Source organism: Rissa tridactyla, chromosome 6 (genome assembly GCF_028500815.1).
Source record: "Rissa tridactyla isolate bRisTri1 chromosome 6, bRisTri1.patW.cur.20221130, whole genome shotgun sequence".
Lineage (NCBI taxonomy): Eukaryota > Metazoa > Chordata > Aves > Charadriiformes > Laridae > Rissa > Rissa tridactyla.
The window spans coordinates 19,023,972-19,036,226 of NC_071471.1; positions in this window are offsets into that span (position 1 = coordinate 19,023,972).

Genomic DNA, 12,255 nt, shown 5'->3' on the forward strand with positions numbered 1-12,255 from the left:
GTTTGACCAGTTGTACATATGGTTGTTGGCTAAACGCTTATTATTTAATGTCAGTTCTTAGCTGATCATGCCAAAACAGAAATCTGCAGGAACAAACTTTTTGTTGACACCTAAGAGAAGGGAGAATTCCTTCATTCACACCTCAGTAAAGGAACATGTCTGACATCTTGTTGACAGAACAATAGGGACAGGTTGCAAATGCTGTGGTAGGGTGAAGATGTATATATAACTTGCAGTTATGCCAGTTTAGCACATTTTCGTTTACCTTCAATTTAAACAAAGATGCACAAAAATAGGTTTTTAATCACTCTTTTAGAAATAAAATAATTGGCTTTCTGCCGTTGGATATTTTTTCTTTTTTTGGATGAATGACTGTCTATTTGCCATCATTCTCAAAGCCTTCCTCCTCTCTAAGAACTTTGGCTTAGCTTTTAGAGGCTTCCTAATGTCACTAGTGATCATGTTACCGAATTTGATAATAAGAAAAAATCATGCAGTGGATCCTACTGGCTTGAGGGCTCACTTTTATTAAAGTGGTTTGCATTATGAAAATTATGCTGTAGAGAAATAATAGCCAATGGAAAAGCTGACCTTGATTTTCAAAATAAAAGGGCAATAGTGAATTTAACCATTCCTTAATTCTCTTAAGCACTTATTCAATGCTCTTTGTCCACTGGCTTCAAGGAAGCAAGTAAAAATCATTAGCCTTTGTGAAATCAGAAAAACTTAGGGAGCGACATGGTTTGGCCAAGGTCATGAAATAAGCCACTAGTCAGAGCAAGTTACCAAGTATAACCCTTTATGTTAACCACTAAAGCATGCTTCCTCCTGGGCTAACTTTAATGTAGATTGAAAACCTGAATGCAGTTTAAGTGCTTTGTCATTGCCACTAAGGCTGCCTAAGTTTTCCCTTCAAAGATTTTTTTCAGGATCTGAATTCCCTGCATGAACTGTGCACTAATATCTGTAACTGTAATCTATAACTTAATTGTATTTATTCTGTGGCAAAGTTTTGTAATTGCAAATGCCACTTCTTATCTTCATCAGATAAAGGTTGCATTACTCAGACATTGAACTGGAATACTGACTGATGGTTTTTGAATTAAAAGAATCTATCGAAAGCAGTTTGGGTTTTTTCTTTGATGCTCCCATGACAAGCACAATTTAGCTAAGAAAATGTGTATCTCCTTTAGCTTGTTCATGCCTGACTATAAAAGCTGAAACGTCATTTTAATGCAGGGTATCATCCATTTGAATAACATTTTAAAGAATCAGTTTTATCAAACAGAAATAGTTCTTTTACCTCATCTGGAGAACACTTTATGGGGATACTTTCAAGTATCTTAGACCTCAAGTTTTCACATACCTCATAAGCGGTATAATTTGATGATGGAAAGATTTTGCGTAAAGTTCTAGAATCCAGATGAACAGAAAAAGTCCTATCAGCTGTTGCAGTTAGTGCACAATTTTGAATTCACTGTAGCCATTTAGAAAGAGATTAAAACTATTCTTGTGATAACCTTAAGGACCTAAAGTCACTGTCCCAGGACTGTAAATTAGGTCCAGATATATTGGTAAAACCCCAAATAATATTCTGCCTGTTTGTTTTCTTTCACTGTGTTGCTACCAACGTAGAACAGTTACAGAACTGTTATCCTAGTCCTAGAAAAATTCCTTGATAGGTGAATGTATCTGTTTCCTGAATGCTTTCTTTTTGCCATAAATCAGTTTTACTGCTTCAGCTAGAAAAAATTACTAGCTCAGTAACCCAGAAGCAAAATCTTCTAGGTAACTGAATGCCATCATCCTGTGCCTTTTAGAACATAGGCATAAGTCTCTATTTGCTATTGATTAAGGGATGCTCTGTGTTGTAAATTTCATAAATTTATTTCTCTCAGAGTGCTGTACAGTTATTCTTTTCAGCTTGCATCTCCAGCTCCACAACATCACTCCTGCTGTGGGAAAGGCTCTGACTTCATTCTGCCACAACCCATTTGAGAAATTAAGCCAGTGTTTAATTCTCCAATCCATCCTGGAACTTATTAGAAAGTAATTTGTTGAAATAACAGTGGCATTTAGATGTCTGTCTGTCCTTGTGGTGATTTTCTGGATTTAAATTGGCAGTTATTTGATAGAAATAGCATTTAAGATGGAAATTTATAGCCATCTTTACAAAAATGTAATTTGAAAAATCCAGATATTGTCTGATGTAGTTAAGTGAATCAGTATACTCTGTGTTACTAAAATGGAAATGCTAAATACTTGACACTGGAAGTCAATTTACAAATTATTGGTGGTGAGCCAAGCAAAATAACTTGGGACACATTGCTGAAGTTAAGATTTCTCCCAGACATCTGACAGGATGGGCTCTTAATAGCAGTGATACCATGTGGCTTCAGAAACTGCATGCGCATGCATGTAAAGCAGGGGGAAAGATCATTTATATCTGATTTATTGATGTTGCTGCTGGATGTCTAAATTGAAATAGGGAATTGATAAATATGCTGATTTCAGTTTTCGATAAAAAGTACTGAGTACATTTAATATCGAAGAAGATACAAATGAAAATAAAGTTTCTTAAAATGCGTATTTTAGTAGAAAAATTATAGATGTAGATGTGGATGTGGATGTAGATATAGATATATAATATAACAGAATGGCAGACTGTCTTTCACTAGAAGAGGAAAAGAAAAAAGAATTGAACTAGGCTTTACCCAAATTGAAAAACTGAGGCCTGAATATAATCTCAGATTAGGAAAGAATTCCCCAGAAATTCAGAGTCATGATCATGATTTGGTACATGGTACATTTCTCTAGTTTATATGTGAAAAGCAAGTTAACCAGTTGATTAGGAGAGTTACTTTTAAGTGAGTATTTGAAAGTTACTTTTCCAGTTTTCCATTAAAAGCTTCCTAGAAAGGGTGAGAAATATACCAGTGAGTTTTTACATATAGTAACTGGGTTTAATAGGGAAGGGAAGGGAAAGGAAGGGAAGGGAAGGGAAGGGAAGGGAAGAATTATTTATGGATGTTAAAGTATATTTTTGTCTGTAATCCACTATATAATAACAGCTTGCCTAGAATGTTGCCAAAGAGAACTTATGGAAGCTGAATGAATAAGGCAGAACCACCATGCTTACCTCTTTCTTGCTAGAACTATTTGGTACTTAGTACAAAATGAAGGTATCCACTCTGGTCTCTAGAGATTTTTCCCACTTGCCCCTTTCAGACTGTATTTGAAATTGTAGTTACTAGTTGTTTGGCTTCACCTTGATTGTATGGGAATTTCCAGATGATCTGAGGTTTGAGCATGGAAACAAGTATCTCCTTTTTATGAACATAGATGCAGGCTGTCAGGTGTGTGAAAGCAGTGCAAGTGAAGTGTCAGCATTGGCCCCTGTGACAGCAACAATGAAAAAAGAGCTTGAGCTGGGAAGTATTTCTTCACTACCATTAGACTTCTTATGAGGCATCTCCCCTTCATGACAGTGGGAAAACAAAGTCTTGTGCTGAAATGAAATGTGTTACTTATAAAAATATAGATAACTGGGTATTTTTTTCTAACTTGCCAAACGTAAACAGAAGTCTTTGTAGTAAGCTATATATCTGTTAGAATGATGTTTATCATTGCCTTTGTTGCTAGTAAAAGACAACCCTGTCAGGCAAAAGAAAGTGTATCGGTTATCAGGGTATTGTGCTCCATTGCTTCCCAGTTGAAAGATGAACTTTTTGGGGAGAGGATTGCTACCTGAATTAGCTCTCTTATCAAGAGATTGCAACTAATTGGCATTTAAAGGTAGAAAAAAAGTCTGTTAGAACAATATTCAGTAAAAGAGAGGAAAAAAATAATCCCTTTCTCTCCCTGTGACTAATATACCTACATTTTCAGCCAGCAGTCCTAAGAATTCAAATAACACTATGTCGTAACAGTGACAGTGGCAAAGTACAACGTGGTTGGAAGGTATATGAACCCTACTAATGGACAGTTGGGAAATTGCTTTATGCCTGCCATTCATTGCAATATGCTTATTGCCTTTGAAGGCTGATTTGCTATCTCTGTTCAACAACATATCCTTCACTTGTGAGTAAAGGTTATATTCCTGCATGGCAATCAGAGATATCTGAAGTTTCAAAGAAGACATTATATCATTATTATAACCTTTTATATAGTGTCTATTAAATGAACGCTCATTAGATTGAGTCTCTAATGGGATGCTTTGAAAGTTCACATTTATCAAAAGCAGCCCAAAACTGTTCCTCTTCCCCCCATAAATAGATTTTTCATTAGTGTCTGACCATGCAGGCTGCTGAATAATCTGCCTGTTATCTAGCCAGCACGTCTACATAACTTTTTGCTTTCTGTCAGTGGATAGCATTGTGTTTTAACAGTTTTCATATCAAGGTAGAGATCTCAGCACCTTGCAGAATCCCATTAAAGCACATTTGCAATACAGACAGTAGATTGGATTTAGATATCTAATTACAAGTAAAAATATTTGCATTAATCTTAAACAAGGAAATATATATTTTTGAAATCGTCAGTGCAGTTACAGGTAGTTTTGCTATCCTTTCAAGGAAAAAAAAAAAAAGTGAAAAGAGTGTTATTTCAGCAAATACTTCCGTTGCAGAGATCAAATTAACAGCAAGTAAGCACTGAAATGGCCCATGGTACAGCTTTACAAGGCTGAATCTTCTGAAAATAAGGTGCATTTGCACCAGGAAGGAAAGGAACATGAAGAAAAGGAAATCTTCTTGCTTTGCCCAAATGCTTTGCCATTTCATGAACCCTTTTTTTGTTCTGTACCACTGTGCACATGTTGCACAGAGGCACATAATGCACTCCAAAGAAGTTGTAGCAAGTCCAGGAAGAGCTTTACTTCACAAAAAAGTAACTGTTTTGATAAGTGTCCTTTTCTGTGGGTACCTATTACCTTTGTTTTTTGTCTTGACTTATACAGACATTTGTAGGAGGAGGAATTACCAGGCAAGATAAGAAATCTGCCATCCTATATTTAGGCATACGATCCAGTGTCTTGAGGTTTTATGCTTCAGAGATGAACTGTACTGAACCTTTGGTCATCTCTGTTATTGAAAGCTGTATTTATTTTGCTATTGATGATTTTGTTGTAGTGGGGCTTTTTTTATTTTCATTTTGCAGGGGGGACTTAAAAGAAGAACAATGTTATTTCTTTTAATTGGGGATGTACTCTACATTTGGCTCCACTTCACTAAGATTTAGGCATTCCTGCTTCAAATCTTTAGTGTCTGATGAGAGAATCTGATTAATCTGAACTGATCTGGTTTTTTATACTGAAAACCACTCACTTACTTCAGGGGAATATGTGGCTGAGAAGGCAACTAGGTTTTCCTCAAATTACACAAGCTGGAGTGGGAAGTGCTGCATGACACTGGGCCAGCTTTTCAAAGCATTTATGTGGCTGACGTGGGAAAAAGACTAAAAAAGTCCACATGCTGTTCTAGCAAATTAAGTAGTTATTACCTGTTAATTTTAACTAACAGTTAATCACCTGGTAAGGATTTTGAGTAACCTTCAGCAGTTTAAGTGCCTTTCTGTTTCTTTGGTCACCAAAATACATTTGGAAATATAGTAAAAACTATATGCCATCATGCTGTGAGTTGGAAACAGAAATGGAATTTTGCGTAATGTGATACTTCAAATGTCTACAACGCAGACTTGCTGTGTGCGAAAAATGCATTTTAAAGGATTGTACATATGTTTCTTTGAAATAATCCTCCATATGTTTTTGGGAGACATTTGCCTTGTGTTCCATTGCACAAAAATGACAAGGAAAGTTGCTAATGGCAATTTGTGTCTTTTTGGTCCTGGAGCTGGAACCAGACTGTTTGGAGACTATTTTGTTGAGGAACTCTGATGTTCCACTTATTTTCTGTTTTGCGCACTAGGGAATGAGTCATCTGTTTCAGCATCATTTAGGACAGTGTGAAACCTAGTTTGCAGTTCTTGTTTGTCTAGCTCCTAAATCAGCCCCCGTGTCTGAGATTGGTTGAAGTTGATCTCAGATGAAGTTCGGTATGATGTGTTACGAAAGTCTGTTCTGTGTTTTCTGCTGTTTCTTAGGTATAAGAAGTCAAAACTCACAAGTAATTCTTTCAGAATTCTTTCGGAGTTTTCTGTGAGCAGCTCTTAGGAACTGAGAAAGGATTTGTGTTTATATCTGAAACAATGGAACATATGTGTTGGAATAAAGGAGTAGTGATGACTAGCTTTTAGCTAGTGGTATTTTAGACCATATGTTGCCCTTAAGAATTGTCCTGAGTAATTAAGTGTCTCTGATGAACACTGGTATCAGCAATATAGTGGAGAGGACTGACTGCATTAGAGTGAACTACATTGTTGTACCTAAAAATGAATGTTTGGAGGAGTTGCTTGGTAGTGTGTTTGAATAAGTTCTTTGCTGTGCTGCTGTAACATATATAAAATGGCTCTTTTCTCCCCTTTTCTTCTCCAAAAAATAAACTTGGAAATGTCATAATCAAGAGTGGCATTATGTTTCTTGACAGGATGAGTGATCACACAGCTATTTTACAGAAGTACTAGTACACCTTCTTGAAATATGTTAACTTCTTCTGCATGCCCTTAACATGCCCAACTGGAGAGAAGTGCTGGAAATTGTAATGGTTATAGATAACAAGCATCAGTGTCTTGGTAAGAAAAGACGAATTGAATCATGCTGATTTAGAATTAGAAAAGGGGAGCAATGAACTGGTGTGAGTCTCGTTGCACTTGATTGAATGTTAAATTTCAGTGAGCTCACCCCATACGCCATGGGTCTAAGCCCTAACAAATTATTATGGTGACAGCATTGCATTATAAATACCTCCTTTGTGTAGTAAGTGCACTGACTGGCACTTGAGAAGAATTCGGTGGGAACATCAGGGCAGAGAGGGAACTTGCAGTTTCAGTGTAACTTCGAATTCCAGTGCAATTTTTGCATTAGCCCTTTCTTCACCTTTTCCTGTATTTCAGCTCTGCACTTCTGTACTGTCGCTTTGTGTAGCTGAAATGGGAGGGGAAACAAAGTCCATCCAACCAGTTACAGGAAAGCTCTTAAAGTGATTCCACAATGTTGATAAAAGCATTTTTAAGAACTGCACATCTTTGCAGTTTACTGCTGATAATCATGCTCTGTATGTTTCTGCACATGCAAAAACGAGTTCTAAATATTGGCTACTCTAATGCTTATGCACCCATAACTAACTGCTTGTGCGTCTGCTCCACTCTTGAACTGTCAAATAGCTGAACATTTGAATAAAATATTTTAAATTTGAAATGCTTTTGTCACAATATTGACCTTTTAATTTGCTCAGCATTAGAATAGTGTTGTACCATGAGATAAATAGTGTCTTGTTATGTAAATAACTGTAGTCAATAACCGCAGACCATTTCCCATCCTTCTTTCCTCCCCTCCTTTAATAAGAATGTGTCCCTTAAAAGATGGAGTTTTATTCTGCCTCCATAGTGTAGAAACTTAATCTTCAGGCAGTGCTATTGAAGGCATCGGTGAAGAACTGAAATGCCATTCTGTTTAAGTGTTCAGTGTGGATACTTATTATTAGCCATTAATATAGAGAAAGTGCTTGCCCTGGTAATAAAAAACACAGTACTGAAGGGATTCTGCTTTTGTGTGCACTTTTGCTATACAGGAGTAAATTACTTAAATAAACATTTGCTTTGAGGTTAAAAAACCTCCTTAAAAGAGAAATAGCAGTACCACATAGGCAGTATTCCAAGACAAATATGTTACTAATAGAGGATGAAAGGATGAATAGCCATGAATCTGTTATGCGATTACAGATGAGTCTGTCCAAAAAAGGATATATTACAATATGATACATACTAGGAAGTTTTATTGATGTTGTACTGGAGAACTCTTGCTTTTTACTGTCCACTTAAATTTAATATAGAGTCAACCAAATGATAGACATTGATGAAAGTGGATGTATCTAGTGGAGCACATCATTCATGCCATGCCAGTAGACTATTACCCTCAGTCCCATAAGAGACTCTTCAGGAATCTGTTGCACCTTCTTGTTATAAGGTATTTGCCATTCAGCTTGCTTATGCTTATTTTACAATAAAACTGTTACACAGATCACACGAAGCAATTCTTTACCATCTTCCATAGTTAGACTGTTGCATAAATGTAGACTGCAGCCCTAACTCTTAGTTCAATTCTGGTTTCTATGGATTAGACTGTAAGAGTTGCTTTTAGTCCATGTGTTTCCGTGGAGTGTTTCAGTGGTGTGGACTGAAATGGGAACACTGTGATCTTCTGGTGTTTTAAACAAAAGCCTCTAGGAATGAAACCCATAAGTTTATACACTGGAATCAACCTACTGACCCTGATTCTGTTAGAACACTTATCTTACTGAGATACTAGGGGTGAAGAAAATCTGAGTGGCATGGACAAAATAGGGAATGGCTGTTTGGTATCTCTTGCAGTACAAGTATTAGGAGGAATGACATTAAAATAGCAGGTGGCAGGTTCAAGCAAACAAAAAGAGGTGTTTTCTCAACATCTGACAGAGGCTGTTGTGTTTGTTAAAAGTTTACATTGATCCCAAAAGTGACTGGAGAGTTTTATGAAAGAAAAATATGGTGAAGGCTGTTAAATAAAAAAATTACATGTGGCTTGAGCTACAGATCAGTTAAGGCTGGGAGAACGCTGTGGTATAATGTTAGTCGTATTATATGGAAATCACAAAGGGTGGTGTTCTGCATACATGGCACTACAGAATATATCTGAAGATTAAATGCTCTAGCAACATTAAAGGCATTCCACAAGATTAATTAAAACCATTAATTTCATAATATTAATTAATAATAAAATACCTCTTTAGGTAATGGAATCTGGTTTAATTTGTGTTCTTTTGTGCCAGCAATATTTAGGCATCTATTAAAAAAATCCTGGATTTCTAGAATACAGAAGCAAAAAAATTAACAGTCCTTAGACATACATGTATTTTGTATAGATTAAATTAGATTTGCACTCATATCAAATATCCAATCTTCAAGTACTGAGATAAATGCTTTATACTCTTATTTTGCCTCCACTAAAATTAATATATATGTTTTGAATTATTCATATAGAACAGAAAACAAATCATTTTCCAAATGAAAATATCATCTGTACAGATTATGCCACTGGATCAAACATAATCAACTTGTTAAAAAGTATTAGTGCTGCTCATTTTTCTTCTCTCTTTCTCTCCCTTCCCTCTCCTTCTACTCTTCAAACACCATTTTCTTTACAGATCATGCCACTACGAAGGGTTTCAGTTTTGTACCCGATCCTTTGCATTTGCACATACTTTATGCTTTTCAAATCCTACTGAAACTTTTTTCTGGTCCTCTTGGAAGTCATGTGGGAATTCATGATGGGGATAAGCCCCAGATTTGTGGGGCAGGAAAGGATATGATCTAATCACTGAGAGCATTCTCTGGGGAAAAGTAAGCCTTGTGTACAGTAAAGCAGTTTCCAGAGAAAACAAGTACAGAAATGTATGGAACAATCATGAAATTTGGGTGAGGGAGGGGGGAAAGGAAAGAATTATAAGAAAGCCAGTAGAAAACTAGCTGTAATCCAAACCTTCTTACTCAGACTGTGCAATATTGTTGGATAGTGAGTGAGTTGAAGGGAAGGAGGGAGGAACAGGAGGGACTTAGGGGAGCAGTAAGTTAAAAGCAGGTTGAATACCTAGGACTGGAACAAATTTCAACATCTAAGATGTGGTCACTCTGATCTGCAAAGAAAGGACTGAAATTATGGGGAAGGAATAATGTACCAGGGTAAGAGAGAGATGCAAATCCAAACTTATGGATGCATTGCAGAATTAGACATAAGTATAGGGGGCTTATAATTAAAAGATCTGCAGAAAATATTTCAACAATGTTGCAGAAGGTTGAAGCTGACATTATCAAACCAAAATTAATTTTTTCCTGGAAAAATCAGGTGAATATCTGAGAAATTCTGGATGAGCTTATAGCTATACTAGTGTTACATACCTCAGGTAGATTAAGTTTGGTTTATCCCTAATGTTTGTTTAATTCTCTGTATCTTCAGCAAAGCTAAGCAGGTTGCTCATAGCTGTATTACACATTGCGGATTGTTTTCACAGGAAGTTGGGCCATCCTGAACTTTCAGGCTCTGAATTTTGCGCTGTTGCACCATGCCTGCTAAAAACATGGTTATCTCTCTACTTCTTCTATAAAGCTGAAACTTCATACATACAACAGGCCTTCATGTGCTATAAAGACAGCAAGTACGTATTCTTTCTGTGTGTGCCTTTCACTGCAAAGCCACATAACTATAAAACACGGCAGTGAGTTCCCCAGTCATCTTCTGAAGATCATACGCACCTAGAAATTGAACACAAAAGTCCAAACTGTGGGAACTGAAGTAGAACAATCATGCTTATGGCACACATTGGCCTTAATTTACCCTTCAGCTTTTGTCACCTAGCATTTTCTGCGTTGAGTATAATATCAATACTGGATTTAACTTTTAGAAATGGTGAAATGCACCTTTTTGCCTTTCCATTCACACTGCTGTTGTAAGCACTGGTCTTTCCATACAAAATTAAAAATGTCTGTTATATGGAAGTAATGCCGTTGTGCAGAAATACAGGGTTGGTATTGGCAAACTGTAGCTGAAATTCTGTCGAAGATCAATAAAATTAATGCGAAGTTTGATTCCTGAGTAGTAAGCAAGTCTAGATATGAATTCACCGTGAAGATCTTGGCTACCAGGTAGCTTTGAAAGTAGTCAGGGAGGCTGATGTTTTTCAAGTAATTGTAGAATATTATGCATTCAGTAAGCAGCTATTTTATGGACAAAATTTTAAATTACATTTTATGATAACAAGTTGTTAAAGGTTTATGGAAACAACACGGCTAATTTTATACGCATTATTTGGAGAGCATCATCACGGAAGCAATGAACGAACAATATTTCCTTTTTCAAGGGAAATGGTTGCTGCAGTAGAGATAAGAGGTTACAATTATAATGACAAGCAATTGAGCTGATTTGAAGAAAATGTATTCAAAATTAAATATTTCTGAAGTTTCTGTATTTTACGTATGTGAACTGTGGAAGTACTTCTGAGCTTGCCTTTTCTCCATAATTAGAAGCATGTTATATTGCTTCTGGTTGATAAGCCATTAGTTATTAGTATGGTGCTAAATTTGCCCTTGTACCAAATGACGCAAAGGGGAAAAGCTGTCTGTTTGATTACAATAATAATAGCTTTTAACAATTGGATTTACTTAGCTAGATGTTAATTGATCCACTTACAACCTTCTGCAAAGAGAGTTTGTGAATGTTACACAAGACTGCAGGGAGCTGGAGGCAAAAATTAGAAGACATCTGGTGAATTAAGGGTTATGAACTGCCAAGTTCTATGGAAGGAAAACTACATTTCAAAAAAGGTCTCAGTCAGTGCTGAACGTTAAAAAGATTTATGCAAAGTTTAATTGTGGATAATGGTGTGAACCCTCTCTTTATTGTGTAGGTTCAGTTTTCACATGAGAAGGAAAATATAGGTGGTCTGAAAAAATTGGTATCTGTTATAAATGAGAAGTTGGGGTTCATTCCTTATTTTCAATTGCCCTCTAGCTTTCCTTGGGGCTGAGGAGTGGAGAGATGTCTGGAGGGTGTGCATGGTTATGAAATCAATAATTTAGAAACTTGAAGGAAAGAGGTTTCTGTGTCCAATAATCTTTCAAGAAAACAAATGACTGATGCACTGAAATTTGGCAACTGGGATATCTCCAACCTTGTGTAAGGCAATAAATAACATTTTAAGCAGACAGCTATTTGCAATTTCACTTAAGCAGAACAGTATTTTTCACCTGAGATACACAGGTTTCTGATCCTTTCCCCTCCCCCACAACCTTTCCATCTTATTTAACTGTAACCAGTTTTGACCTGTCCCCCTCCAAGTACAAGAAAACTTAATCACCATTAACTGCTGGTCTGTGTATCAGTCAGGAGGGATATCCATTTAGCTATGGAAGAATAGCTAGATGACTAACACATGAGAGAAAATCAGCTTCTGCATGTATCTGGTTGACTAGGCTCAAGTATAGCCTCAAGTATAATTCCCAGAGTCTTCCTCAGGCATAAGTATTATGTATTGCCAAGAAAAAAATTACAAGGGAACTTAAAGTAAACGATTGCATTACATATGTCTAATTCTAAGTATTATGAGCCAC